The sequence below is a fragment of the Hypanus sabinus genome, chromosome 4 (genome assembly GCF_030144855.1).
Source record: "Hypanus sabinus isolate sHypSab1 chromosome 4, sHypSab1.hap1, whole genome shotgun sequence".
NCBI classification, from domain to species: Eukaryota; Metazoa; Chordata; class Chondrichthyes; order Myliobatiformes; family Dasyatidae; genus Hypanus; species Hypanus sabinus.
The window spans coordinates 173952065-173978732 of record NC_082709.1 but is presented as its reverse complement, the minus strand read 5'-3'; the positions used below and the strand labels follow the sequence as shown (position 1 = coordinate 173978732).

At 43.1% G+C, this 26668-nt stretch overlaps 1 long non-coding RNA gene across 1 annotated transcript in view; it reads left to right on the top strand.

Annotated features, from left to right (window-relative positions):
* LOC132392403 (uncharacterized) overlaps window positions 1-22228 on the top strand; it is a 48352-nt gene extending 26124 nt beyond the window's left edge. The window contains exon 4 of the long non-coding RNA XR_009511522.1: window positions 19749-22228. This is a non-coding gene — a long non-coding RNA (uncharacterized LOC132392403). The remainder of the gene's footprint in view (window positions 1-19748) is intronic.
* The last annotated feature ends 4440 nt before the right edge of the window (window positions 22229-26668 follow it).

Here is a 26668-nt window from a genome sequence, read left to right as displayed (position 1 = left end):
TTCCAGTCCCCCCACCTTCCTCTATTCCCCACTCTGTTCTTCCACTTCCTCTCACCTGCCTATTACTTTCCCCTGGGCCCCCTCTCTCTAAGGTAAGGACATGTTTGGCACAGCTTTCTGGGCCCAAGGGCCTGTATTGTGCTGTGGGTTTTCTATGTTTCTATGGTCCACTCTTTTCTCCTATCAGATTCTTTCTTCTCCGGCCCTTGAGCTTCACCTATCACCTTCCCTTCCCTCCGCCTTTTTATCCTCCCCTTTCTTCTCAGTTCTGAAGAAAGGTCTCGGCCCGAAACGTCGACTGTTTACTCTTTCCCATAGATGCTGTCTGACTTGCTGAGCTCCTCCAACTTTTTGTGTGTGTGTTGCTTTGAGTTGTGAATATGCTGATTTATCTCATGAACCATATGTTTTGCCAACCTGTAAGTGATTATAACAGCCAACAAGACACGAATTGCGCAATAGTTATTTCTGTTCATTATACTCAGAAGCATTGCAGAATGAAAATGAATGTGGGCTGTAACTTCAAGAGCATGTTCCTGCTCTCCCCTTTTTATCAAAATTAATACCCTTTTTGCAGTGATGCTGCTCTTAAAATGAGAAATCAGTGCCCCACAGTACCAATACCAATATAAAACATGTTTGATGAAGCAAGACTTCACCTTTGCAGGCTTCTTAAAATTTTTATTATTCCATGTAAAATAGCATTCCAGTTATGTAAATAATGTTATATTCTAGCTAAGTAAACAATGCCTCATTATCAATTATCATAGTTGGCAGTTTGGTCTCTCTTGTGGCAATGACTAACATCAGTATAACCAAGGTCAGGAATAGCAGATGCGTGGGAGCACCACTATTTGCATATTCCCCTCACCATCCTGGTTTGGCAACATCTTCCTGGTCAATGATCATGACCAAGTCTGGTGTTTGGATTCTACCATGGAAGAACATTCACCAGGAGGACTGCAATGTTTCAAAAAGGTAGCTCACCACTTTCTTTTCCAGTGATGCTGTGCTTGCCAGAGATGCTTGTAGTAGAGGCACTTTCAGAGGAATTTATTGCCACAGGTGGCTGAGGGTCAAGTCATTGGGTAGATTTAAAGTGGAAGCTGTAAGGTTCTTGATTAGTGAGTGCGAAACAGTTAGAGAATGGGACTGTATGAGTTACTCCAGGCGGTTGCATAAAGAGCCTCTTTGTCCACAAATAGGTGATTGATAAGTTCGTGGCCTAAGGTAGAAAGAGAGGAGTTATACAGCTCTCATTACATGTACATGCAGGTCAACTCTTTGCGTGATTATGCAGAAAGTTTGAAGTTAATAACTCATCTCTTTCTACCTTAGGCCTCAAACTTATCAATCACCCCGATGAGTTATTAACCAAACTTTCTGCATAATCACTCAAAGAGTTGGACTGCATGTGCATGTAACAAGAGCTGTATATCTCCTTCTACCTTAGGCCATGAACTTATCAATCACCCCTTGTATGTTCAAAACCAGTCAGCCTATGCTTATACCCACCCACCAGCAGACACTGGAGAATTAGGCTAGCCAATCAAGACTGAAGTGGGGCTCCTCTCCCTCAGGGTAACACCCCACAACTCGACACGGTTTGCTCAAACAGGGAAGACCAGAGACTGTGTCCCTCACATGCTTGTATTCATCCTGAGCAGGCAGCTATCTCAAAACATCCAATGAACGGCCACTCACTCGCCCACAGATATGAAGGAGATGTGCAGCCATGTAGTAGCAGACTCCAAGACTCCGAATTACCATGGCCTAACAGAAGTGGTGACACTGCTCAGCTTCCTGGGAAGGTGCACCATACACCCAATGAACCTAATCACAAGATGTCAGATCTTGTGAGATTCCTAGTTCATTGTGACCTGCTGACGGCCAAACTCACAAAATTCATTGATAAGCCAGAAGGGCTTGGAAGTCCACCTTCTCCCACACCACAAAAGACCTCAGACTCGTGCCTAGTGAAGTGCTGGTGAAGTGGCTTGGATCCTGGCCTGCCGAGCATGCAAGAAGATTAAGGTCAGCTCACATCAAGCACCTCAGTGCAGCTCTCACTTTAGTCTGGCAAAGACTGGAAGGGTGCTACCGATCTGCGGAGACAATGAAGACCGCTCTCTTCAACAAACTCGAGTCCTTCCTCAAGGTTTCTAGCAGGGAGCCCTAATGACTGAGAGCTAGAAGACTGAGACCCTTTTTTTGGAATTGGAAGTAGTCAAATTTGGAATTGAAAGCTACTTACCTAGCTTGTTTTAACTTGACACTGCACAAGGAATTAGCCCCATCTTGGAGAAACTCCTCTTTAGTCTATGTGAGAAATGGATGTCAAAAGGAACCAGATACGAAATAGACCTTGGAGTCAGTTTCCCACCCTTCCCCTTCTTTTCTAGTTTCATCCAGGATGAAGCCAAAATGTGGAACGACCCCAGCTTTATACAGGACCACCTCTAGCTCAGCGCCACCTAACTCAGAGAAACTTGTTAGAGGCTCTGTCATGGTGCACAAAACTAAGATGGAAAAAGTTCTCCAAAAGGATGATTCTAAATCCTTTCAGAGGTGTATAAGATGATGAGAGGCATTGATTGTGTGGATAGTCAGAGAGTTTTTCCCAGGGCTGAAATGGCTAACATGAGAGGGCATAGTTTTAAGGTGCTTGGAAGTAAGTACAGAGGAGATGTCAGGGTAAGTTTTTTATGCAGAGAGTGGGGAGTATGTGGAAAGGGCTGCCGGTGACAGTAGTGGAGGCGGACACGATAGGGTATTTTAAGAGACTCCTGGATACATACATGGAGCTCAGGAAAATAGAGGGCTATGGTAACCCTAGGTAATTTCTAAAGTAAGTACATGTTTGGCACAGCATTGTGGACCAAAGGACCTGTATTGTGTTGTAGGTTTTCTATGTTTCTAAAATGTCAGAAGATCCTAACAAACAGTGCCCTCACATTGGAAACCATATCCTCTCTGGAAATGTAGAGGCTTCAGGGAGAAACCTCTAGAGGAGGTAAGGCCCTCCTCAAAGAGCAGTCCATATGTTTCCACTGCAGGGTGAGGGACTGTAATGCTGTTATCCAGTGGGATGAATGTGACAGCGACAAACACATTGCAGTTCTTCATGTTGGCCAACCTCCCTGGTCTGTGAAGAACAACACAAGTACCTGCTCACAGTATTGTGAGGAGGAGATGAATCTCCTTCCTCTGTAGTTGCCATCTCTTCCTGTACTAAGTACCAGGGGAAAACTCTGCCAGTAAGTCATGTTGAAAGATCTGCATCATCAATGTTTATCCAGAAGGCCACCATGAGACAAGGATGAGGATGTATAGTGTCTTGGATGATCAGAGCAACAAGTCTCTAGCTAAATCATTGTTTATCAACATCTTCAACATAACTGATGGTGCCTCACCTTACACATTTAAGACATGTGCAGGTATGTCTCAGATGGTTGGGAGAAGGGCAAGAGGCTTTATTATCGAGTCTGTTGACGAAAAGACTCGTTTAGCTCTCCTCATGCCCATTGAGTGTGACGAGCTTTCGGACAACAGGAAGGAAATCCTCAATCCAGAAGCAGTGACTAACCACCCTCACCTCAAGATGCCTTCACTTGACCCAAAGGCTGATATCCTGCTCCTGCTTAAGCAACGTAATGGGCTTCCCATGACTTCCTGCCTTAGCAGCGTTCATCTCAAGAAAAGCTTCAGCCAGTCCTGCCAGCCTCCCGTCTCTCCCGCCTTGACCTTGCAACAAAGGGGTTTGAGAAGCAACACAGTAAGCAAGGATGAAACTATCTTGGTCCATATAAAGGGCGACACCAAACCAGCTCCTTCAATGGATGACCTTGTTTTCCTGAGGGTGATGAATAAAGGGTTCCATCAAGACAGCTCCTACAGCCGGGTGGTACCGCTTCCCTTCTGTAGCCCCTGACAACACCTCCCTAACAACTGTGAGCAGGCAAGCAGCCTCTTTCCTTCACTCACAGGCATGCTCAAAAAACCTCCTGAGACTACTGAGGAAGAAAACAAACAGTATAAATGGAAAAACGGACTGTTGGAAAATGACTGAAATGTAAACTCTGTAAAAACAAAGACAATATTTTAAGTTTGTACAGATTATTTGGGATTCTCTGTTGTATATTTGATACAATCTAATCGGCTTATTTCGAAGTTTGGATACTGATCCCGCTTGAAGGACAGGATTTTAGTCCTGTATTTCAAGTTGTTGGTCTTATTATTCTTTAGTATTTGTCTGTGCTATTCAATTGATCAGGAGCATTGACTCTACTATGTTGAATGTTTTGTTTATGGAAGCCATGAGTTCAGTTGGTGGCACCTTTTACAGATACCAGGCGAGGAGTATCGTGTCTTTCCTGATGTAATGCTAATTGCTAGCTCTCACTGCTGACTTGTGGTACCACAGCTGCTTTTGATTACTCATTATCATATTGTTAAGCAATTAGCTTTCGTCATCAGCTCGGCTATTTTCTGTTTGTATGTTTCACTTAGTAGTTAGAAGCTGAGGGAATTTCAATCAACATTTGAATCTGCCTTGTGTTAGAACGCCGAGAAGTACGGTCTTTTACACCGGCTCCTTGGCTACTGTAAAGCATTAGTGAATAATAAACTTGCCTCCAACTACAACTACACCGGGACTGGAGTTGTCTAGTTTAGGAGAACAGGGAAAACTCTTGAGCGAGGGCGGAATGCTGAGTACAAATGGAAATCATCAACACGGCATTTTTAGCTTAGTTGAACTATTGCAAAGTGTCTGCACTGTTATGCAAATAAATGCATTACATTCAATGAAAGTTCGTTCCTTGCTTCTCCAAATTCCTGTGTGATACAATAGTCTGAAATTATATTTGTGTTCAGCTTCATGCGGTCTATCATAAACAAAATAAAATTTCAGAAGAAGCAACACTTTTGAAAAAAGTTGTTGTCCGATGTTACAGTAAGAAGTGTATATTTACAAGTTAAAGTAATAAGTGGTGCAAAAAGCGAGAAAAAAAAGTAGTAAGGTAGTGTTCATTTGTTTAATGTCCATTCAGAAATTGGATGGTAGAGGGGAAGCAGCTGTTCCTGAATCGTTGAGTGTGCCTTCAGGCTCCTGTACCACTTCCCTGATGGTAGCAATGAGAAGAGGGCATGTCCTAGGTGATAGGGTCCTTAATGATGGATGTCGCCTTTTTGAGTCATTGCTCCTTGAAGATGTCCTGAATGCCAGGGAGGATAATGCTGATAATAATGCAAAGCTGGGTGTCAATATGGTTGATGAGGGAGAACACAAGCTCAGAAGAGAATATTAGCAGTAGCAGGTCCCTGAAGCCTGCCTTCTTTAGTGGTCTCAACACCTCTTCCGTACCACAAACAAGAGAAAGTCTGCAGATGCTGGAAATCCAAGCAACACACACACAAAATGTTGGAGGAGCTCAACAGGCCAGGCAGCATCTATGGATAAGAGAAACCATTGGTGTTTCAGGCTGAGATCCTTCATCAGGAACTGCTGAAGGGTCTCGGCCTGATACATTGATGGTCTACTCTTTTCCATGGATGATGCCTGGCCTGCTGAGTTCCTCCAGTATTTTGTGTGTGTTGCCTCTTCTGTATCAGTTTACTGTAACCCTCAATTTCTTGATTTTTTGAATACTTATCTATCTTTACCTTAAATATATCCGCTGAACTGGCCTCCAACACCCATGGAGGGAGAGAATTGCAGAGCCAAAGTAGATGCTGGGGTTTGTAGATTGAGCCAGGAAGCAGGAGCTGGAATATATTGCAGGTAGAGCCAGCTCTTAGATGTTAGGCCCACTCTGTTTCTATTCCTAGACCTGAGTTGGAGTCTGGCAGGAAGTGGAGATGATCAGAATGCAGGGAAGACCATAAGACCATAAAAGACAGAACAGGATTAGGCCATTTGACCCATTAAGTCTGCTCTACCCTTTCATCACGATTGGTTTTTTATTGCTCTTAACTGAATTCTCCTGCCTACTCCCTGTAATGCCCATACTAATCAAAAACCTAACGGCCTCCGCTTTACATATATCTAATACCTTGGACTCCACAGCCTCTGTGGCAATGAATTCCACTGATTCACCACCTTCTGGCTAGTTCTCAGATCTCAGTTCTAAAGGAATATCCTTGAATTTATAGAAACATAGAAAACCTACAGCACAATACAGGCCCCTCGGTCCACAAACATGTGCCGAACATGTACTTAAGAAATTACCTTCTATTTCTCTAAGCTCCATGAACCTATCCAGGAGTCTCTTAAATGGCCCTATCGTATCCACCTCCACCACTGCTTCAGCCAGCCCGTTCCACACATTCACCACTCTTTGCATTAAAAAAAACTTGCCCCTGACATCTCCTCTGTACCTACTTCCAAGCACCTTAAAACTGTGCCCTCATGTGATAGCCATTTCAGCCCTGGGAAAAAGCCTCCGACTATCCACATGATCAATGCCTCTCATCATCTTCTACACCTCTAGCAGGTCACCTCTCATCCTCCATTGCTCCAAGGAGAAAAAGCTGCGTTCACTCAACCTATTCTCATAAGACATGTTCTCCAATCCAGGCAACATCCTTGTAAGTTCAGATACTGTGCCCTGTGGTCCTTGACTCCCTCACTATAAAAAACATAATTTTCAAGTGCACTCTATCTTGAGAACCAACCCCCCACCACCATCATTCTTCTGAAGTCCAGCGAGTAGAAACCCAGAGGCATCAAATGGTCCTCATACATTAACCCTTTCATCCCCAGGATCATTCTCATGAACCTCCTCAGAACTCTCTCTAACGCCATCACATCCTTTCTTAGATAAGGGGTCCAAAACTGCTCATAATGCTCTAAGCTTCAGCATTACAAGGCACTGGAAAAGTTTGAGGTGAGCAGGAAAAAGTAGGATAAAGGGAAAGTATTTGACAAAGGGATGAAGTTCAGTGATTGGCTGAGGGCAAAGTGAAGGCAATAAGTAGTTGGATAGAGATGATCACAATCTCTGATCATTCCAATCCTCTAAGGCCAATGAATACGTGCTGAAGCATAATATAGGCACTGCAGTAAATGCTGGATGTATGGAAGGACAATAGTCTCACAATGTTCAGTGTGATATTGCGCACATAATCTGTTTTTTTCTGTTTGTGATGTTGAAAGTCAGCCACAACAGCAGTAAGAATTCCCCAGCTTTTTGGAGTAGTTCTGTGGGATCTTTCTCCTCAAGCAGTTTTTTGCCAGAAACCATGGGGAGTTCCTTTAGTTGTGACTATTATGCCCTTGATATACCTCGTTGGAATTCACCAAAAGTTTCCAGAAATCTCATGGAATTCTGCAACCTCATTTTGACATAGGTAAGTTGACATAGCTATGTCAACCTCATTTTTACATTGTAAGAAGCTTTTAATGGGTTTTGAATTAACTCTGCAAGACTTCTCTTATTGGAGTACCTTTAAGGCCCTCCTATTTTGAAGGAGAGGTTGACAAGAGCATACTTAATTATGCGCTGGTGCATTTATCGGAGTAATCTTGACCTCAAATACTTCCGTAGCTTGGGCAGAGGAGGAGTTCCACACAGCTATGTGCCAAAACTCCTGTGATGATCTCATCTATGTTACAATTTATTGACTTCTTTTCATGAGTCAACTTTATGAATTCATATTGAAAGCAAATCATGATCTTAACCTGGTACCCCAGAACTCTTGTTGAAAATAGAAATATTTTGTTCGTGAACTGCTCCATATCCTTAATAATACCGATAATGTAAATAAGTAGGTGGCAGGAGGAGATACTTCTCTACCAAAGGAGGTGTAAGGCATTCCTTCCCTCCGCTAGCCTGCAGGTCACACTTGGGCAAGGTGTAGCACCTACTTAGTGCCCTTCCCCACCCTGATCAAGTTCATGTGAACCCATGGGAGCCGGTGGTGGATGGTCATAAGAGCAGCTGATGAATATCAGAAGTCCTGGTTATGCGACCACTGATGTCAGACAGATAATCTCTGAAGAGTACTGGTAAAGGCTGTCTTGTAAAGACACTGCTCAGAAGAAGGCAATGGCAAACCACTTCTGTAGAAAAATTTGCCAGGGATAATCATGGTCATGGACAGCTGGAAGACCATGATTGACCACGTCATATGACACAGGACATAATGATGATGAAGAATGTAAATAGGAACATTTTTATATTAAATTAATTTGTGAACTTGTGTAGGAAAATGTGCTAAGATGCTGATCTGTCATGAGAGTGATGATATTGATGCAGGAGGGAACCTACAATCTGTGCTGAGATCAAAGATTCATATAAGTATATATGCAGTTTACAATTCTGAGATTCATCTTCTCTAGATAGTCATGAGACAAAGAGAATCATGGATGTTGTTAAAAAAAACATTAAACCCATTCTCCCGCACAAAAAAGGAATGACAACATGATCATCAAGCTCCAAGCTCCTCTCCATCGTGCAGGAAAACTAACAAAATGCAACAGGAACATCAACCTAAACTCCCTCCTCTTGCACAAAAAACTAACAAATTGTGCCACATGGAATGAACAGGTGAAAGCACAGAATATAAAAATCATGAGACTGAAAAAGCCCACAATCCATAGTCCAATCGATAAACACCATGGAGAGAGAGATGCACCGCTCGAATGCAGAGACCTACCCTTCAGCAACAGCGAGTGAGAGGCCACCACACACACTCCCTCTCTGGTAGCAGAGGGATCCATCCCATCAGCAATTGAAAACCCAGTCTGTCGGTGTTGAACCCTTGCTCACCTTCCATGTTCACCTCGATGTTTCAATCTTCCTTAATCGCTTTAATCGGTGATTAATGAATGCCTTAATCAGTGAAATGGAGCCAATCACCGGCTCACACCCCATCTCTCAGCTTCTTCGCCTCAAGGCTGCTCGAGCTCACACTCACGCTTGCTTTCTAGGATCTTCTTGGAGACAGCAAAGCGTTAGATCACTCAGTCTATCTCCAAACTGTAAATAGTTTCCTTGAATCACCTTAAAATTAGGCTCTCTCTATAAGCCAATTCCACTCTGGTCGAAAGGCCTTGGCCATCCACTCTATCAATGCCTCTTATCTTATACACCTCTATCGAGTCGCCTCTCAGCCTTCTCCAAAGAGAAAAGCCCAAGCCCATTCAAGCTTCCTTCACAAGGCATCCTCTCTTCTGTCTAGTCATAAGACATCATTCTGGTAAATCACCTCTCACCCTCACAAAAGTTTTCATATTCTTCTGAAACTGAGGTGACCAGAACTGAACACAATACGCCAAGTGTGGTCTAATCAGAGTTTTATAGAGACATAGAGTCATAGAACACTACAGCACAGAAACCGGCCCTTTGTCCTTTTCAGTCTCTGCTGAGCCATTAATCTGCCTAGACCCATTGATCTTCAAATGGACTTTAACTCTCCATACCACTTCCATCCTTGTAGCTATCTAAGTTTCTCTTAAATATTGAAATATACCCTACATCCACCACTTGTGCTGGCAGCTTGTTCCACACTCTCACCGCCATGTGAATGAAGAGGTTCCCCTCGTGCTCCTCTTAAACATTTCACCTTTCACCCATGACCTCTAGTTCAAGTCTCACCCAATTTCAGTGAAAAAAAGCCTGCTTGCATTTACCCTATCTACTGTATACCCTCATAATTGTGTATACATCTCTCAAACCTTCCCGCAATCTTCAACATTAAGGGAATAAATTCCTGATAACTCATATCTTCAAGTCAAATAGTCATAGAGAAGTACAACACAAAAATAGGTCCTTCAGCCCATCTAGTCCATGCTGAAACCATGTACACTGCTACTCCCATTGACCTGCAGCAGGACCATAGCCCTCTAAATCCCTACTATCAATGTACCTATCCAAACTTCTCTTAAATGTTGAAATGGAGCTCACGTGCACCGCTTGTGCTGGCAGCTCATTTCACACTCTCATGGCCCTCTTGGTGAGGAAGTTTCCCCTCATGCTCCTCTTGAACTTCTTACCTTTCACTCTTGATCCATGACATCTGGTTGTAGCCCCACCCAACCTCAGTGTAAAGAGCCTGCTTGATTTTACCCCATCAAAACCCCTCACAGGTTTGTATACCTCCTCTCAATCTTTTATATTCTAAAGAACACAATCCTAACCTACTTCCTTATAACTCAGGTCCTCCAGACCTGGCAACATCCTTGTAAATTTTCTCTGTACTCTTTCAACCTTATTTACATCTTTCCTGTAGGTAGGTGATCAAAACTGCACACAATACTCCAAATTAGGCCTCAGAAACATCTTAAACAACTTCAACATAACATCCCATCTGTACTCAGTACACTGATTTATGAAGGTCAATGTGCCAATAACTTTCTTTATGACCCTAACTGAGATGCCACTTTCAATGAATTACGGACATGTATTTGCAAATCCCTCAGTTTGACTGCGTCGTCAGTGCCTTAAGGCTCAGTGTGTAAGACTTACCCTGACTGGTCCTCTCAAAGTGCAAGACCTCACACTTACCTGCACGAAATTCCACCGACCATTTATCAGCCCGCTTCACAGCTGGTCCATACTACAAGCTTTGATAGTCTTCCTCGCTGTCCACTACACCTCCAATCTTGGTGTCAACTGCCAATTTGCTGATCCAGTTTACCACATTATCATCCAGATCATTGATATAGATTACAAACAACAGCAGACACAGCACTGATCTCTCCGGCATGTCACTAGTCTCAGGCCTCCAGTAAGAGAGACAACCATCAACAACTACTCTTTGACTTCTTCTGTGAACCCAATGCTTAATCCAATTTACTGCCTCATCTTGAATGCCAAGTGACTGAACCTTCTTGACGAACCTCCGATGCGTGACATTGTCAAAGGCCTTGCTAAAGTCCATGTAGACAACATTCGCTGCCTTATCTTCATTAACTTCTCTGGTAACTTCCTCAAAAAAGCTCTCTAAGATTTGTTAGACATGATTTACCATGCATAAAACCATGTTGACTATCCCTAATCATTCCCTGTCTATCCAAATACTTACAGTAACACCTTCATCCTTTTTGATTTTGTCTCCTTTTACGTTGCAAGTCATCTTGTTGACTGCAGTTTTGCCCTAACAGTAACCTGTCCTCACTACCAATTGCCTCTGTTTTTTAAACCAGCTACCTCATCTTCACCGCTATTATCTGCCTTTCCTATGATACTTGCATTGAAATATAGGCAGCACAGGACACAGTAGTCGCACCATGTTCAACCTTGTGATTCCTAACTTTGTCTGTGGTCTTACTAAAATCTGCTTCCTCAGCCTCTCTATTAACTGTTCTGGCACTTTGGTTCCCAACCCCCTGCAACTCTAGTTTAAATCCCACTGTGCAGCAGTAACATACCTTCCCACTATAATATTTGCCTCCCTTCAGTTCAGGAGCAAATCACGCCTTCTGTACAGTTCACAACTTCCCTGGATGAGAGCCCAATGATCCAAAAATCTTATGCCCTCCCTCCTACACCAACTCCTTAGCCACATATTAAACTCTATAATCTTCTTAGTTCTAGCCTCACTAGCATGTGGCACGGGTAGCAATCCTGCCCTTTCACTTAGCACCTAACTCCCTAAGCTCCCTATGCAGAATCTCATCACTCATCCTACCCATATCATTGGTATCTACATGGAACATGATTTCTGGCTGGTCACCCTCTCCCTTAAGAATGCTGAGGACTCATATCTCAGACCCTGGCAACTGGGAGACAAAATAACATCTGGGAATCTTGTTCTTGCCCACAGAACCTCCTGTCTGTTCCCCTAATTTATGAATCTCCTATCACCACAATGTGCCTCTCCTCCTCCTATCCCATCTGAGTCACAGAAACGCACTCTGCCAGAGACCCAGCCACTATGACTTCCCTCTGTTATGTTGTCTCCTTCCAACAGAATCTAGTGATATACCTGTTGCTGAGGGGGATGGCCCCTGCACTGGCTCCTTAACCCTTTTCCCTTTCCTAGCTGTCAACCAATATCTGCACCTTGGGTGTAACTACCTCTTTATATGTGCTATCTATCAACCCCTCAGCCTCCCGAATGATCCGGAGTTCATCCAGACCCAGCTCCTTAACGCGGATTGTTAGAAGCTGCAGCTGGACGCAGTTCTCACAGTTGTAGTCGTCAGGGACGCTGGAGGTCCGCCTGCCTTCCCACATCCCGCAAGAGGAGCATACAACTATCCTGCCCAGCGTTTCTACCGTCCTAAGCGGAACAGTTGTAAAGAAGGGAAGGAAAAAGAAACTGAAGCTAGAGTTTGTCTTTTCTTTGCCTTCTCTGATTGAATCCTCTCTTCGCAGAAGCATTGAAGAGCTAAAGCCTCAAGATCACAACTCTGACTCTGTCCCCTCAGACAACGGGCGCTACAACAAATGCATCAGCTGCTCGTTCGACCATCCACCACCTGCTCCCTGATCATCGGGGGAGGGGCAGGGTGGGCTAAGCAGGTACTACACCTTGGCTAATGATGATCTGAAGGCTGGTGGAGTACCTTACACCTCCTTTGGTAGAGACATATCTCCACCCCACCACCAATGAAAGGAGCAGCAGAGATGTTTCTGTTGCATTGCAAGATTTTCATTCTAGCCTCCCTCTAATTTCCAACACCAAAAGGTTAAAGGCAAATCTATTAGTAAATTTTAGATTTTGTCTCTGTCTCAAGTTCTCAAGAGTCAATGAACACATGAACACTACCTCACTATTTTTCTTTCATTTTTGTGTTACTTATTTAATGTTTTAAATCTACAATTTTTATGTACCTCCTGTACCTAATAAAGTGGCCACTGAGTCGATGTTCATGGTTTTCTGTTGCTGTAGCCCATCCACTGCAAGGTTCAATGTGTTGTACATTCAGAGATGCTTTTCCACCCATCACTGTTGTAATAGAGACATAGAAAACCTACAGCACAATACAGGCCCTTCAGCCCACAAAGCTGTGCTGAACATGTCCTTACTTTAGAAATTACCTAGGGTTACCCATAGTCCTCTATTTTTCTGAGCTCCATGTAGCTGTCCAATGTGTGGTTATTTGAGTTACTGTCACCTTCTTGTCAGCTTGAACCAGTTTGGCCATTCCCTTCTGGCCAAGGCATATTCGGCCATAGAATTCCCGCTCACTGGATGCTTTTTGTTTTTTGCACCATTCTCTGTGCCTAGATGCTGTTGTGTGTGAAAATCCCAGGAGATCAGAAGCTTCTGAGATACTCAGCCCAACAACCATTCCACGGTCAAAGTCACTTGGATCACATTTCTTCCCCCATTATAACGTTTGGCCTGAACAACAATGGAACCTCATGCTTTTATGCATTGAGTTGCTGCTACATGATTGGCTCATTAGATATTTACATTAACAAGCAGATATACTGGTGTACCCAATAAAGTAGCCACTGAATGTATATTGTTGCACTACTTATATAATTGCACATGTATATAATTAAATAAATAATTTATAGTGTATTTTCTGTTACACTGTACCATGGCTGCAAAACAACAAATTTCATTATATATGTCAGTGATAGTAAACCCCATTGACCAGATTTGAATTGAATTGACTTTATTACTTACATCCTTCACATTCATGAGGAGTAAGAATCTTTATGTCTCTGACTAAATGTGCAATGTGCAGTTTATAGTAATTTGTAATAAATACTATGTACAACAGGACAGTCAATATAACATAGAGATACAATTGTGTCACTGTGAATTGATCAATCTGATGGTCTGGTGGAAGAAGCTGTCCTGGAGCCTGTCCTGGCTTTTATGCTGTGGTACCGTTTCCTGGATGGTAGCAGTTGTAGCAATTTGTGGTTGGGGTGACTCGGGTCCCCAATGATCCTTTGGGCCCTTTTTACACACCTGTCTCTGCAAATGTCCTGAATAGAGGGAAGCTCACGTCTACAGGTGTGCTAGGCTGTCTGCACCACTCTCTGCAGTGTCCTGTGATTGAGGGAAGTACAGTTCCCATACCAGGCAGTAAGTAATCCCGAAAGTCCTTAATAAATATAGAGAATTTCAATGGATAGTTAGAGGGATAGTGTTGCATTCAAGACTTTGGTATTAATTACCATTGTCACCTGTACCAAATTACAGTGAAAAGCCATCCAGACTAATCATCCCAGACATCCCTTGTGATGATACACAGCATGTTTAAGTCAATAAAGATAAATTGCATCTGCTTTTTCATGAGGATGACATTGATGTCGGGGATGAGACTGTGTATTCAAAGTTCAATGTCCAAAGTAAATTTATTATCAAAATACATATATGTCACCATGTATAACCCTGAGAGTCATTTTCTTGCGGACATGCTCAATAAACCCATTATAGCGAATAACCATAATATTATCAATGAAATACCACACCAACTTGGGCATTCAAGCAGTCTGCAAATACAAAAAGAAAGAAATAATAATAATAAATAAATGGGCAATAAATATCGAGAACATCAGGTAAGAGTCCTTGAAAGGGAGACAACAGGTTGTGGGAACATTTCAATGACAATGTTAAGTGAAGTTATCCCCTTTGGTTCGAGATCCTGATGGTAGAGAAGTAGTAACTATTCATATTAAGATAGTATTTGAGTAAAATTCTATCACAGAGGTGTTGATATGGTTACCTCTCTCGATGCTTACCTATTAACCCTCACCATGTTTTATGGGTGTGCCATGGAAAGCATCCTATCCAAATGCACAGTGGTAAGGTGGGGAATACAAGAAACTAGCACTCAGTCCATCATGAAAACCAGGGGCTCTGCCTACTTTCCACCTCCTCAAGAAAGCAGCAACGTAATCAAAAGCACCTTCTACCCTAGTCATCCTCTCTTCTCCCTGTCGGACAGAAGACAAAAACACTTGAAAACGTACAGCACCAGGCTCAAGAATAGCTTCTATCTCGTTGGATTAAACACTCTTGATCAGACCTCTCGATCAATAAAGTTGAGTTCTTGATCTCACAATCTACCTCGTTGTAGCCCTTGCACCTTAATGTCCACACTGCACTTTTGCTGTAATCGTAACAAAGTGTGCAGGCCCTTTGCTTCTCCCTTTGTGCATGTGTTGTGAAATGATTTGTATGCAAATTAGTGGTTTTCACTGTGTCATGTTACATATGACAGTAATTATCCAATACAGTTCAAGCCAGTAAGATCAAATGGAATATTGAGGAACGTTGGCTTGGTGACAGAAAAGTGACTCCAACATTTCATGGACCCAGAGATGGAACTGATGGCCAAAACTAGCGAATTGTAAACATTATATTTAGTTTCATAAAGGGGTCTTGAGTCAAATCCAGTATCGGCAGGCCAACTTAGAGATACAGTATTCTATTTTGGTCAGTAGCTCCATGCTTCAAGATCACAGCTCACTCCAACTTCTCAAGGGCATTTAGGGAAGGGTAACCAATTACCACATACAAAATGCTGGAGGAACTCAGAATGTTGGGCAGCATCGATGGAAGGGAAAAAAACAGTCAGTTTTGTGCTGAGATCCCTGATAAAGAGGGAAAGGAAGGAGAAAGAAGGCAGAATAGGAAGGTGGGAATACAATGACTCCCCGTAGCACTACTTATTGACTGATAACTTACCCACCTGCATTTATCTGTTGCATTCTCAGCATATAGAACATAGAACATAGAATAGTACAGCACATTACAGGTCCTTCGGCCCACAATGTTGTGCCGACCCTCAAACTCTGCCTCCCATATAACCCCCCACCTTAAAAACCTCCATATACCTGTCTAATAGTCTCTTAGTAGTCTCACAAAGTGAGCATACCAGTTAGTCTTCATCTCTGTGTGCATGCACTGATTTAATTGATATGTAAACACAAAGATGCTGGGGTCAAAGCAACACGCACAACACGCTGGAGGAACTCAGCAGGTCGGGCAGCATCCGTGGAAATGAGCAGTCAACGTTTTGGGCTAAGACCCTTCGTCAGGACTGAAGAGGGAGGGAGCAGGGGCAGATGGGGAAGAGAAGGCTGGTAGGTGCCAGCCATGATGAGGCCAAACTCAGGTTGGAGGAGTGACACCTCATTTACCGTCTGGGTAGTCTCCAGCCTGGTGCTATGAACATTGAATTATCCAATTTCTGGTAATTCCCTCCCCCTCCCTCTTCCCCTATCCCAGTTTCACTCTGCCTCCTCCTCCAGCTGCCTATCACCTCTCTCATGATTCCACCTTCTTCTACTACCCATAGTGCTTTCCCCTTACATTCCTTCTTCACCTTTCCTGCCTATCCCCTCCCTGCTTCCCCTACCCCCCCCCCGATCTTTCCTCTGATTGGTTTATCACCTTGCACCCCCCAGCCTTCTCCTTCCCACCCTACCCCTACCTTCTTTATAGGGCCCCTGCCCCCTCCCTCTTCAGTCCTGATGAAGGGTCTCGGCCCGAAACGTTGACTGCTCATTTCCATAGATGCTGCCTGACCTGCTGAGTTCCTCCAGCATGTTGTATGTGTTTAATTGATATGTAGTTGTACAGACACACAAATTGGTGACTAGTATGAACTTAAATGTTAGCAAATATCACCGAAGTTACAACATAACAGAATTTGGAGGAAGGGAGAGAAACAGTGAGAGGGAAAGAATGAACCAGTACGGTGAAGCGGTCACAGACTCTAGCGAAGGGGATGTGTGAGTAATAATTCACGGTACATGGTGGTGACAGCTTTGTTTTCCTCTTCCATGTCGTTTACATTACAATACAGTTCAACACTCTTGATATACAATTCCCAGTCCTCATAAGCGGTATTAAATCCATTAACTTTCTTAGTTAAGGCCATCATCACATTATTTTCATTTTAGCTTTGCTAGTTGTGCGTCTTTTATATGACAGCGGAATGTAACAATTAAATTGGTAAGGAATGAATATAAAGGCAGACATTTCAAGTGTGCTGATAGTGGTAACTCTGTAGGAGAACAACCATCATTGATGAAGACCTATGGACACGGAAATTTGAAACGGGTCTATGAGGAACATATGGCCAGCAGCAGAAACTCCTTTCTTAAATGGTATTATATCTTCGGTTCTTTAACAGTTCATAGAAAGTCAGGAAAACTTAGTAGGTGTGTACACTGGTACTTTGTTGTTTAAGTTCACGTGTTCTGTTGAGACAATAAAGGTACTTGTTGGTAACTACAGATTCTCTCATAAGAACTTAAGAAATAGGAGCAGGAGTCGACCATCTGGCCCATTGAGCCTGCTCCGCCATTCAATAAGATCTTGGCTGATCTGACCATGGACTCGTGTCCACTTACCCGCCTTTTCCCCATATCCCTTAATTCCTCAACTATGCAAAAATATATCCAACCTTGTCTTAAATATATTTACTGAGGTAGCCTCCACCGCTTCATTGGGGAGAGAATTTTAGATTCACCACTCTCTGGGAAAAGCAATTCCTCCTCAACTCCATCCTATATCTACTCCTCCGAATGTTGAGACTATGTCCCTTAGTTCTAGTCTCAACTATGAGGAAAAGGCTTTTCTGCCTCTATCTTATCTATTCCTTTCATAACTTTATATGTTTCTACAAGATCTCCTCTCATTTTTCAGAATTCCAGCAAGTACAGTCCCTGCTGGCTCAATCTCTCTTCATCTCTGAAATCAACCTGGTGAACCTTCTCTGCACTGCCTCCAAAGCCAATATATCCTTCTTCAAGTGAGGAGACCAGAACTGCACAGAGTACTCCAGGTGCGACCTCACCAGTACCCTGTACAGTTGCAGCATGACCTCCCTGCTCTTGAATTCAATCCCTCTAGAAAGGAAGGCCAACATTCCATTTGCCTTCTTGATGGCCTGCTGCACCTGCAAATCAACTTTTTGAAATTCATGCACAAGCACTCCCAAGTTCCTCTGCGCAGCAGCATGCAGCAATCTTTTACCATTTAAATAATAATCTGCTCTTCCATTTTCCTTCCAAAGTGGATGACCTCAAACTTACCAATATTGTGCTCCATCTACCAGTCCCTTGCCCACTCACTTAACCTATCTATATCTCTCTGCAAGTTCTCCATATCTTCTGCACAATTTGATTTTCTTCTCAATTTAGTATCATCAGCAAACTTAGATACACTACACTCGGTCCCCTCTTCCAGGTTGTTAACATATATTGTGAACAATGTGAGCCCAGCACTGACCCCTGCAGCACTCTGCTCACCACTGATTGCCAACCAGAGTAACATCCATGTATCCCAACTCTCTGCTTTCTATTAGTCAACTGATGCATTCTAATACATCACCCTGAACTCTATGCATCCATATCTTATGGGTAAGTCTTTTATGTGGCATCTTATCGAGCACCTTCTGGAAATCCAAATAAATAATATTCACCTGTTCCCACTATCCACTGCCCTCATTATATCCTCAAAGAACTCCAGTAAGATTGTCAAACAGGACCTGCCTTTGCTGAATCCATCCTTTGTCTGCCTGATGGATCCATTTCTTTCCAGATGTCTCGTTATTTCTTATTTAATGATAGTTTGAAGCATTTTCCCAACTACCAATGTTAAACTAACTGGTCAATAATTACCTGCCTTTTGCCTGCATCCTTTTTTGAACATTAGCGTGAGATTCACTGTTTTCCAACCTGCCAGGACCTGCCCAGAGTCCAGAGAATTTTGGTAAATTATGACCAAAGCCTCTACTATGACTTCTGCCATTTCTTTCAGTACCCTGGGATGCATTCCCTCAGGCCCAGGAGAATTACCTATCTTCAGGCCCATCTCTGTGCCTCACTGATCACTGTTACAAGGGGTGATTTTTATAACAATGGGTTAAGGGTGAAAGGTGAACTATTGAAAGAGAACACGAGGGGAAACTCTTTCACTTCTTGTAGTGATTTATAACTGTGATTAACTAATTGTGGACTTTAGGAAGGGGAAGCCAGGCAAACTCTCACCAGTCCTCATTGAAGTGCTACAGAGAAAAGGACGAGCAGTCTGGCTGAAGGGTGTAGGCCCAAGACGTCGACTGTACTCTTTTCCATAGATGCTGCCTGGCCTGCTGAGTTCCTCCAGCTTTTTGTGTGAGTTGCTTAGATTTCCAGCATCTGCACATTTTCCCTTGTTTGTAGCAGCTCCATGTTCCTGGGTGGATTTATCCTGGTCCCAGTACATACAGTACTGGGCAAAAGTCTTGGGCATATTCTGTATATATGGTTAGGCTGCCTCAGACCTCTGCACAGTACTGTACTAATTCTTTTGTTGCGGCAAAAATAAAAATTCATGACATATGTGAATGATGATAAACCCGATTCTGATATGGGTCTCTATTTTGGACTGAGAGTGGGAAGGGGACAGGGAGAGGGGAATTGTTGTTGGGAAAAGGGGAAGGGAGAAGGGAGTGAGCAGGAAGCACCAGAGGGACATTCTGTAATGATCAATAAATCAATTGTTTGTATTAGATTTATCTTGCCTGGTGTCTCAGGGTTGGGTGTATCTGCACCATGTCATCTCTCACCCCTGGCACTCCTTTGCCACCTGTTCCACATCCCTTGCACAGGGCTCCATCCTCACCATTCCTAACATCCCTTGCTCCTGCTAGATTTGCAAATTGCTCCATTGTGACAAATACAATACTGTGCAAAAGTCTTAGGCACCCTAGCTATATGCCTAAGACTAGTGTTCTGTACTGTAGATACTACCATGAAGAAGGCAATTCAGCTTCTTTGCTTACCTAGAACTGTAAGGACACTTGACATGTCATTAAAATCTCTAACAAACTTCTACAGGTGTACGATGGAATTCTGACCGGTTGCATCACGGGCTGGTATGGAAGGTCCTATGCTCAGGAACACAAGAAGCTACAGAGTGTGGGCCCAGCCTGTTCCAACACGGGTACAGTTCTCCCCACCATCAAGGACATCTACTAGAATGTGACATCTATTGTTATGAACCCCCACCATCTGGGCCATGCCTGAAGGTTCAACAAGAGCTTTTAGGTCAATCAGATTCTTGAAACAACCTTGAACTATATTTCCCTCAATTTATGCCAATTTTGTTGTGTTTCTATTTTCCTACATTTTTGTGTAAATTGAGCATAGGTTATGCTATTTCAAGTTTGTTTATGTTATACTTGTACTGTGTTGCTGCTGAAAAAGGCTAACTTGCATGGCCTCTATGCCCTGGGAAATCTGATCTAAAACTCATGAATTATATCCTCCGGAAAATCAGAGGCATCCACAGAAACCTTCATTCCTAATCACTCACCAATCCCATTGGCTACCAAACATTGTAGCTAACTGAGAATCAAATTATTATCAACAAGATAAGATTCCCAAAATGATCAGTCATGTTGTAACAGGACTGGAGGGAGTGGAAACTGAGCAGCTAAGAAACACATTGGGCATTTTTATTAATAATTTATTCATTAGCAATATCAGAAGTAGTACCATCAAAAATAGATACATTACAATAGCATGGAAATGTTTTCCTTCTCGTATCTTGCCTTAACTTTAGTGAATTTTTGGAGAAATTATGTAATGGTCATGTATACGTCATTTCTCAAGAATTTTTGCCAAAACCCTGGCAAGAAGCCAGGGAGTATTAACATTGTGTTTCAGGCTGAGAGCTATATATAAAAAGCATGGAGAAGGAAGATGGCAGAAGATAAAGACCAGTAACATTTCATGGGATCCTCTTTGTAGAGGAAGGCCGAGGTAATATTTTCAAGCTGAGAAAGTACAATTGTTAGGTTTAAATGCACCAGTTTCCTGAGCACAAAACAAATATAATACATAACACTGTAGCAGGTTTACATTTGCATTAATTAACATCTTTTTCCCTGGGTGATCTGCACAGGGAACCTTGAATGGGGTTTGCATCTCTATTGCAGACCACTTGACAAAATAATCATCAGTGAGGCTGGGTCTGTTCAAAATCTCTGGACTGGTAGCAAATGTAACCCTTGAATGTAGGGACTGTCTATTGAAGAATGGTTTAGCTAGTTGGGCCTTGAGCTTAGAAGAATGTGTTGGCACAGCTACTTGACAGTACCGGAGACACAGGTTCAATCCTGACCCTGGGTGCTGCCTAGGTAGAGTTTGTCTTTTAAGAACAACTTCTTCCTCTCTGCTATCAGATTTCAGAACAGTCTACAAACACTACTTCACTACTTCTCACATAGCATTCTGAAATTCTGAGAAATGAGCTCACATCACCCTAACCATCCCATTCTTAATAAGATAGATGATAATTAAATGTAACTCCCAAAAATAAATCAAGGCATGGGCCAGATCAAACTGGCAGAGTCCAATGACAGTGAGAAATGGCAAAGTTTCAACTTTTAGGTAGATATGCACCAGTTCACCCTTGTAAGAAGATCAAGAAATATATGAGGGATTTCCCCTCTGCCCATACACCAACAAACCCCAAACCCAAAGCGAGTTTGTGTTCCCTTTCTTCAGGTTTTCTGGTTTCCTCACACATCCCAAAGAAGTGTGGGATTCAAGGTTAAGTGGCCTATGCAAATTGCATAGGTGAGTAGTTGGGTCTCGAGGACCGCTATACTGTAGATGAAGTGGGATTAATGTAGGATTAGTCAAAATGGGTGGTTGATGGGTGGTGTGGAGCCAAAAGGGCTGTTTGCTGCTGTACACCTCTAGGACTCTGACTCCATGTGATCTTTGAGTTCAAGAGCAATGAGGTAATTTTACAGCTCTTTAAAACTCTGGTTAGACCACCTTGGAGTATTGTGTTAGGTTCTGGTCATTATAGGAAGGATGTAGAAGTTTTAGAGAAGGTGCAGAGCAGATTTACTAGAACACTCCCTGGATTGGAAAGCATGAGTAAGGCTGAGTAAGCTAGAGCTCTTCTCTTTGGAGCAAGGGAGGATGAGGGGTGACTTGATAGAGGGGTACAAAATGATAAGAAGCATAGATCGAGTGGACAGCCAGAGAATTTTTCCCAGATAGTGTGAGGAGGCATAATTTTAAGGTAATTGGAGGAAAGTATAGGGGAGATATCACAGGTAGGTCTTTTACAGAGAGTGATGGATGTGTGGAATGCGCTACCAGAGGGAGTGGTTGAGGCAGATGCATTAGAGACGTTTAGGAGACTCTGAGATATGCACATAGATAATAGATTGATCTAAGTGAAGGTTAAAAGGTCTGCACAACATTGTGGGCTGAAGTGGTTGTACTGTGCTGTAATGTTCTATGTTCTATCTTCTGGAAACAATTAGGACTCAAAGCTGATTAACAGGATGGATTTTGAGGGGATATTTCCTCTTGTGAAGATTGCAGAAATAAAAGTTATATTCTCAGAAAAGTGTTTGACTGTGTACTGATTCCTTCACAGGTTCATGATTACACAGAGTGCTCTCTCCTCCAGACCTGTGAGACCAAGTGATTGAAAATATGGATTGCAAGTGAATCAAGGATGAAAGAGATCAGATAGGAAACACTATAATCAGATCAGCCACATTCTTAGTGGAAGGCAGAACAAGTTTAAGGGACAGTATAGCCTGTTAAATTTTCTTAAATTTTCTGTAAATGCCTGCATGAAAATGAATCTCACGGAACTGTATGACATATATGTACTTTGATAATAAGTTTACTTCGACTTTGACTTGACTAATGTCTCCAGAATGCACTGCGGAAAGCAAATATACTTATATATCCAAATAAGGTCATGTTCATTTGCAAGACAGCACGCAAACCGTTTACATGCTGCAGACCTGACTGTTCATGAAGCTTAATTTGAGAAGGAGGCAATCACATGGCAGTGTTGTCCAATAGGACCATTGTACAGACACCTACACCATTATAGTAGAAAACAGAAGCAAAAATGGAAGCTAGAACACTCAGCAGGATGGACAGCACTGATAGAGAGAGGAACAGAATCTATATCTAAACCAGGGGTTCCCAATCTGAGGTTCACAGACCCCTTGCTTAGTGGTATTGGTCCATGGCATAAATAAAGGTTGAGAACCTCTAGTTTAAAGCCAATGACTTTTCAGAAGGAAAACAGCCCATTCCATGCTTGCAGATATATTATATTTAGTTTCCCTTTTTTTAAAAGCGATTTCAACTAATGATATAATGTGCAGAGTAAATGATCATTCATAAATTTCTTTCTTTTCAAATCTTTTTATTATTATTATTATCCAAAATACAAGAGTACATCAAAGTAAGTAACACTTACGATGTCTCAAAAGGAAAAAAAACAATATTAAGGATTGAAAAATATGGTGACACAAAAAAAAGAGAAAAGAAAAAAAACCCTACTAAAGCAAGGAAAAAGTGAGGAGAAAAAGGACCCGTGAGGTGTTCAACCCCGGAGCCGTGCGTCATACAAAAAGCTTCTAAAGATAAACATCAAACCGCCAACAAAAAATAATTATACCAAAATTTACATTAGATCGTGGAGAAAATCTATCAATTAACTCAAGTGGTAATAACGAGCAAATGAACCCCATCTTTTCTCAAAATCAAACATAGGTTTGAAGGTTCGACTTCTAATTTTCTCCAAACTAAGACATAACGTCACTTGAGAGAACCATTGTGACAGAGTGGGAGCCGATGTATCTTTTCACTTCAACAGAATTGGCCCTCCTAGCTATCAATGCAACAAACGCAATAACATGTTGGTCAGACAAAGAAATACCACGGATATTTTGAGGTTTTATTCCAAAGGGCACAGTTAATTTGTTAAAAGAGAGAGAAAGAGAACCAGACCAAAATAATAGATAGGGATGGGGTAAGGGGGGGCAGGGGTATCAACGGAGGTCAGTGAGTTGGATGTTCATGCCGGCAGGAAGGAGGCTACCTAGGCGGGAGATAAGGTATTGCTCCATCGACCTGCGTGTGGCCTCATCTTGACGGTAGAGGAGGCCATGGACAGACATGTCGGAGTGGGAGTGTTCTGTGGAATTGAAGTGTGTGGCCACAGGGAGATTCCAACACTGCTGGAGGACTGAGCGCCAGTGTTCGGCAAAACTGTCTCCCAGTCTGCGGCGGGTCTCCCCAATGTATAAGTGGCCACATCGGGAGCACTGGATACAGTATATCACCCCAGTTGACTCGCAGGTGAAGTGGTGCCTCACCTGAAAGGACTTTCTGGGGCTTGGGATGGTGGTGAGGGAAGAAGTGCGGGGGCAGGTGTAGCACTTCTTCCGGTTGCAGGGATGAGTGCCCAGCGGGAGGTCTGTGGGGAGGGATGGGGGGGGGGATGAATGGACAAGGGAGTCGTTTAGGGAGCGATCCCTGTGGAAAGCCGAGAGTGGGGGTGGGGGGGGGGGAGGGGAAGATGTGTCTGGTGGTGGGATCCCGTAGGAGGTGGCGGAAGTTACGGAGGATTATGCGTTGGATCTGTAGGCTGGTGAGGTGATAGGTGAGGACCAGGGGGATTCTGGTGGGCTGGCGGGGGGATGGGGCAAGGGCAGAGGTGCGTGAAATGTGGGAGACGCGATGGAAGGCAGAGTTGATAGTGGACGAAGGGAAGCTCCTTTCTTTAAAAAAGGAAGACATCTCCTTTGTCTTAGAATGAAAGGCCTCATCCTGAGAGCAGATGTGGCGGAGGCGGAGGAATTGAGAGAAAGGGATAGCATTTTTGCAGGAGACAGGGTGGGAGGAGGAATAGTCTAGGTAGCTGTGGGAGTTAGTAGGTTTGTAGTAGACGTCGGTGGATAGGCTGTCTCCGGAGATAGAGACAGAAAGATCTAGAAAGGGGAGGGAGGTGTCAGAAATAAACCAGGTGAATTTGAGGGCGGGGTGAAAGTTGGAGGCGAAGTTAATGAAGTCGACGAGCTCAGCATGTGTGCAGGAAGCAGCACCAATGCAGTTGTCAATATAATGCAAGAAAAGAGGAGGACAGATACCGGTGTAGACCACTCCCACTCCGACATGTCTGTCCATGGCCTCCTCTACCGTCAAGATGAGGCCACATGCAGGTCGATGGAGCAATACCTTATCTCCCACCTAGGTAGCCTCCTTCCTGCCGGCATGAACATCCATCTCATTGACCTCCGTTGATACCCCTGCCCCCCATCCTTACCCCCATCCCTATCTATTATTTTAGTCTGGTTCTCTTTCTCTGTCTTCCCCCCCCCCCACTATAATCTCTACCCCCAGCCCTACCTTTCTTTCTCTTTTATTTCCCATAATTCTCCACCTTCCCCCAGCCCATTTCCCTCCAGCCTAACACTTCCCAGCTCTCTACTTTATCCCTCCCCCCACTTCTTATCCCCCCCTCGACCATCCCATGTTACTTCACTCCTGATGAAGGGTTTCAGCCCGAAACGTCGTCACTACCTCCTCCCATAGATGCTGTCTGGCCTGCTGAGTTCTGCCAGCATTTTGTGTTTTTTATTTATTTCCAGCATCTGCAGATTCACTCGTGGAGGCTTTTAGATAGTTTGGTTCTGGATGTGAACACATGGCAAATTCTATTTCTTTCCTAGTATTTCACTTGCTGACATCTGACTAGAACCAGCTCAGAGACAGCTTCATGATTGAGTGGTTCATCTCAGACAAAGATCTGACCCATAAATCACCACAGATACTCTCATCAATTTCAACTGAGTATCTTTTGGTTCTGCAAAATTTTCCTGTCAGTGTGAACTTAACTTTACTCAACTTTACATTCCTTGGTGTTATCCTATCCTGGGACCAGCAAGTAAGAAGACACAACATCGCCTCTACTTTCTCAGAAGTTTTCGCACAGTCAGTATTTGACAAGCTTCTATAGGGTCACAGTAGAGATTATCCTGAGTGGTTGCATTACGCCCTGCTTTGCAAACACCAATACCTTAGAATGGAAAAGTCTACAGAAGTTCAAAGTTCAAAATAAATTTTTTATCAATGGACAGTATATATCACCATATACAACCCTGAGATTCATTTTCTTGAAAGCATGCACAGTAGCAGTAGTAATGATGATGATGATGATAATAATAATAATAACTTACAGAAATCGATAAGTGAAAAACACCAGAAACAGGCTGAATTAAAAGAGGAAATTGAAAGACTTTGGAACATGAACAAGATATACATTGTCCTGAGAATAATATCTACAACTGGTGTCTTCCCAAATTCACTACACAATAGCATTAAACAATTAGGGTTGAACAGTAATATCTATGTAAATCTTCAAAAAGCCACAATACTAAACACTAGAATAGTCAGAAAGTTCCTAGCAATTGACAGATGTGTATGCTTGGCTATGCTCAGGTTTTACCAGCTTGAGCTGAGAAAAAATATAAATAATAATAAAAGTTCATGAAAGTGAATCTATGGGTTGTGGGAACATTTCAGTGATGGGGCAAGTGAAGTTATCCCCTCTGTTTCAGGAGCATGATGGTTGAGGTGTTTAAAACTGTTTCTGAACCTGGTGGTGTGGGACCTGATGGTTGAGGGGTAATAACTGTTTCTGAACCTGGTGGTGTGGGACCTGATGGTTGAGGGGTAATAACTGTTTCTGAACCTGGTGGTGTGGGACCTGATGGTTGAGGGGTAATAACTGTTTCTGAACCTGGTGGTGTGGGACCTGATGGTTGAGGGGTTTAAAACTGTTCCTGAAGCTGGTGGTGTGGGACCTGATGGTTGAGGGGTAATAACTGTTCCTGAAGCTGGCGGAGTGGGATCTGATGGTTGAGGGGTAATAACCTGGTGGTGTGAATTCTAATGTTCTTGTGCCTTCTTCCTGATGACAG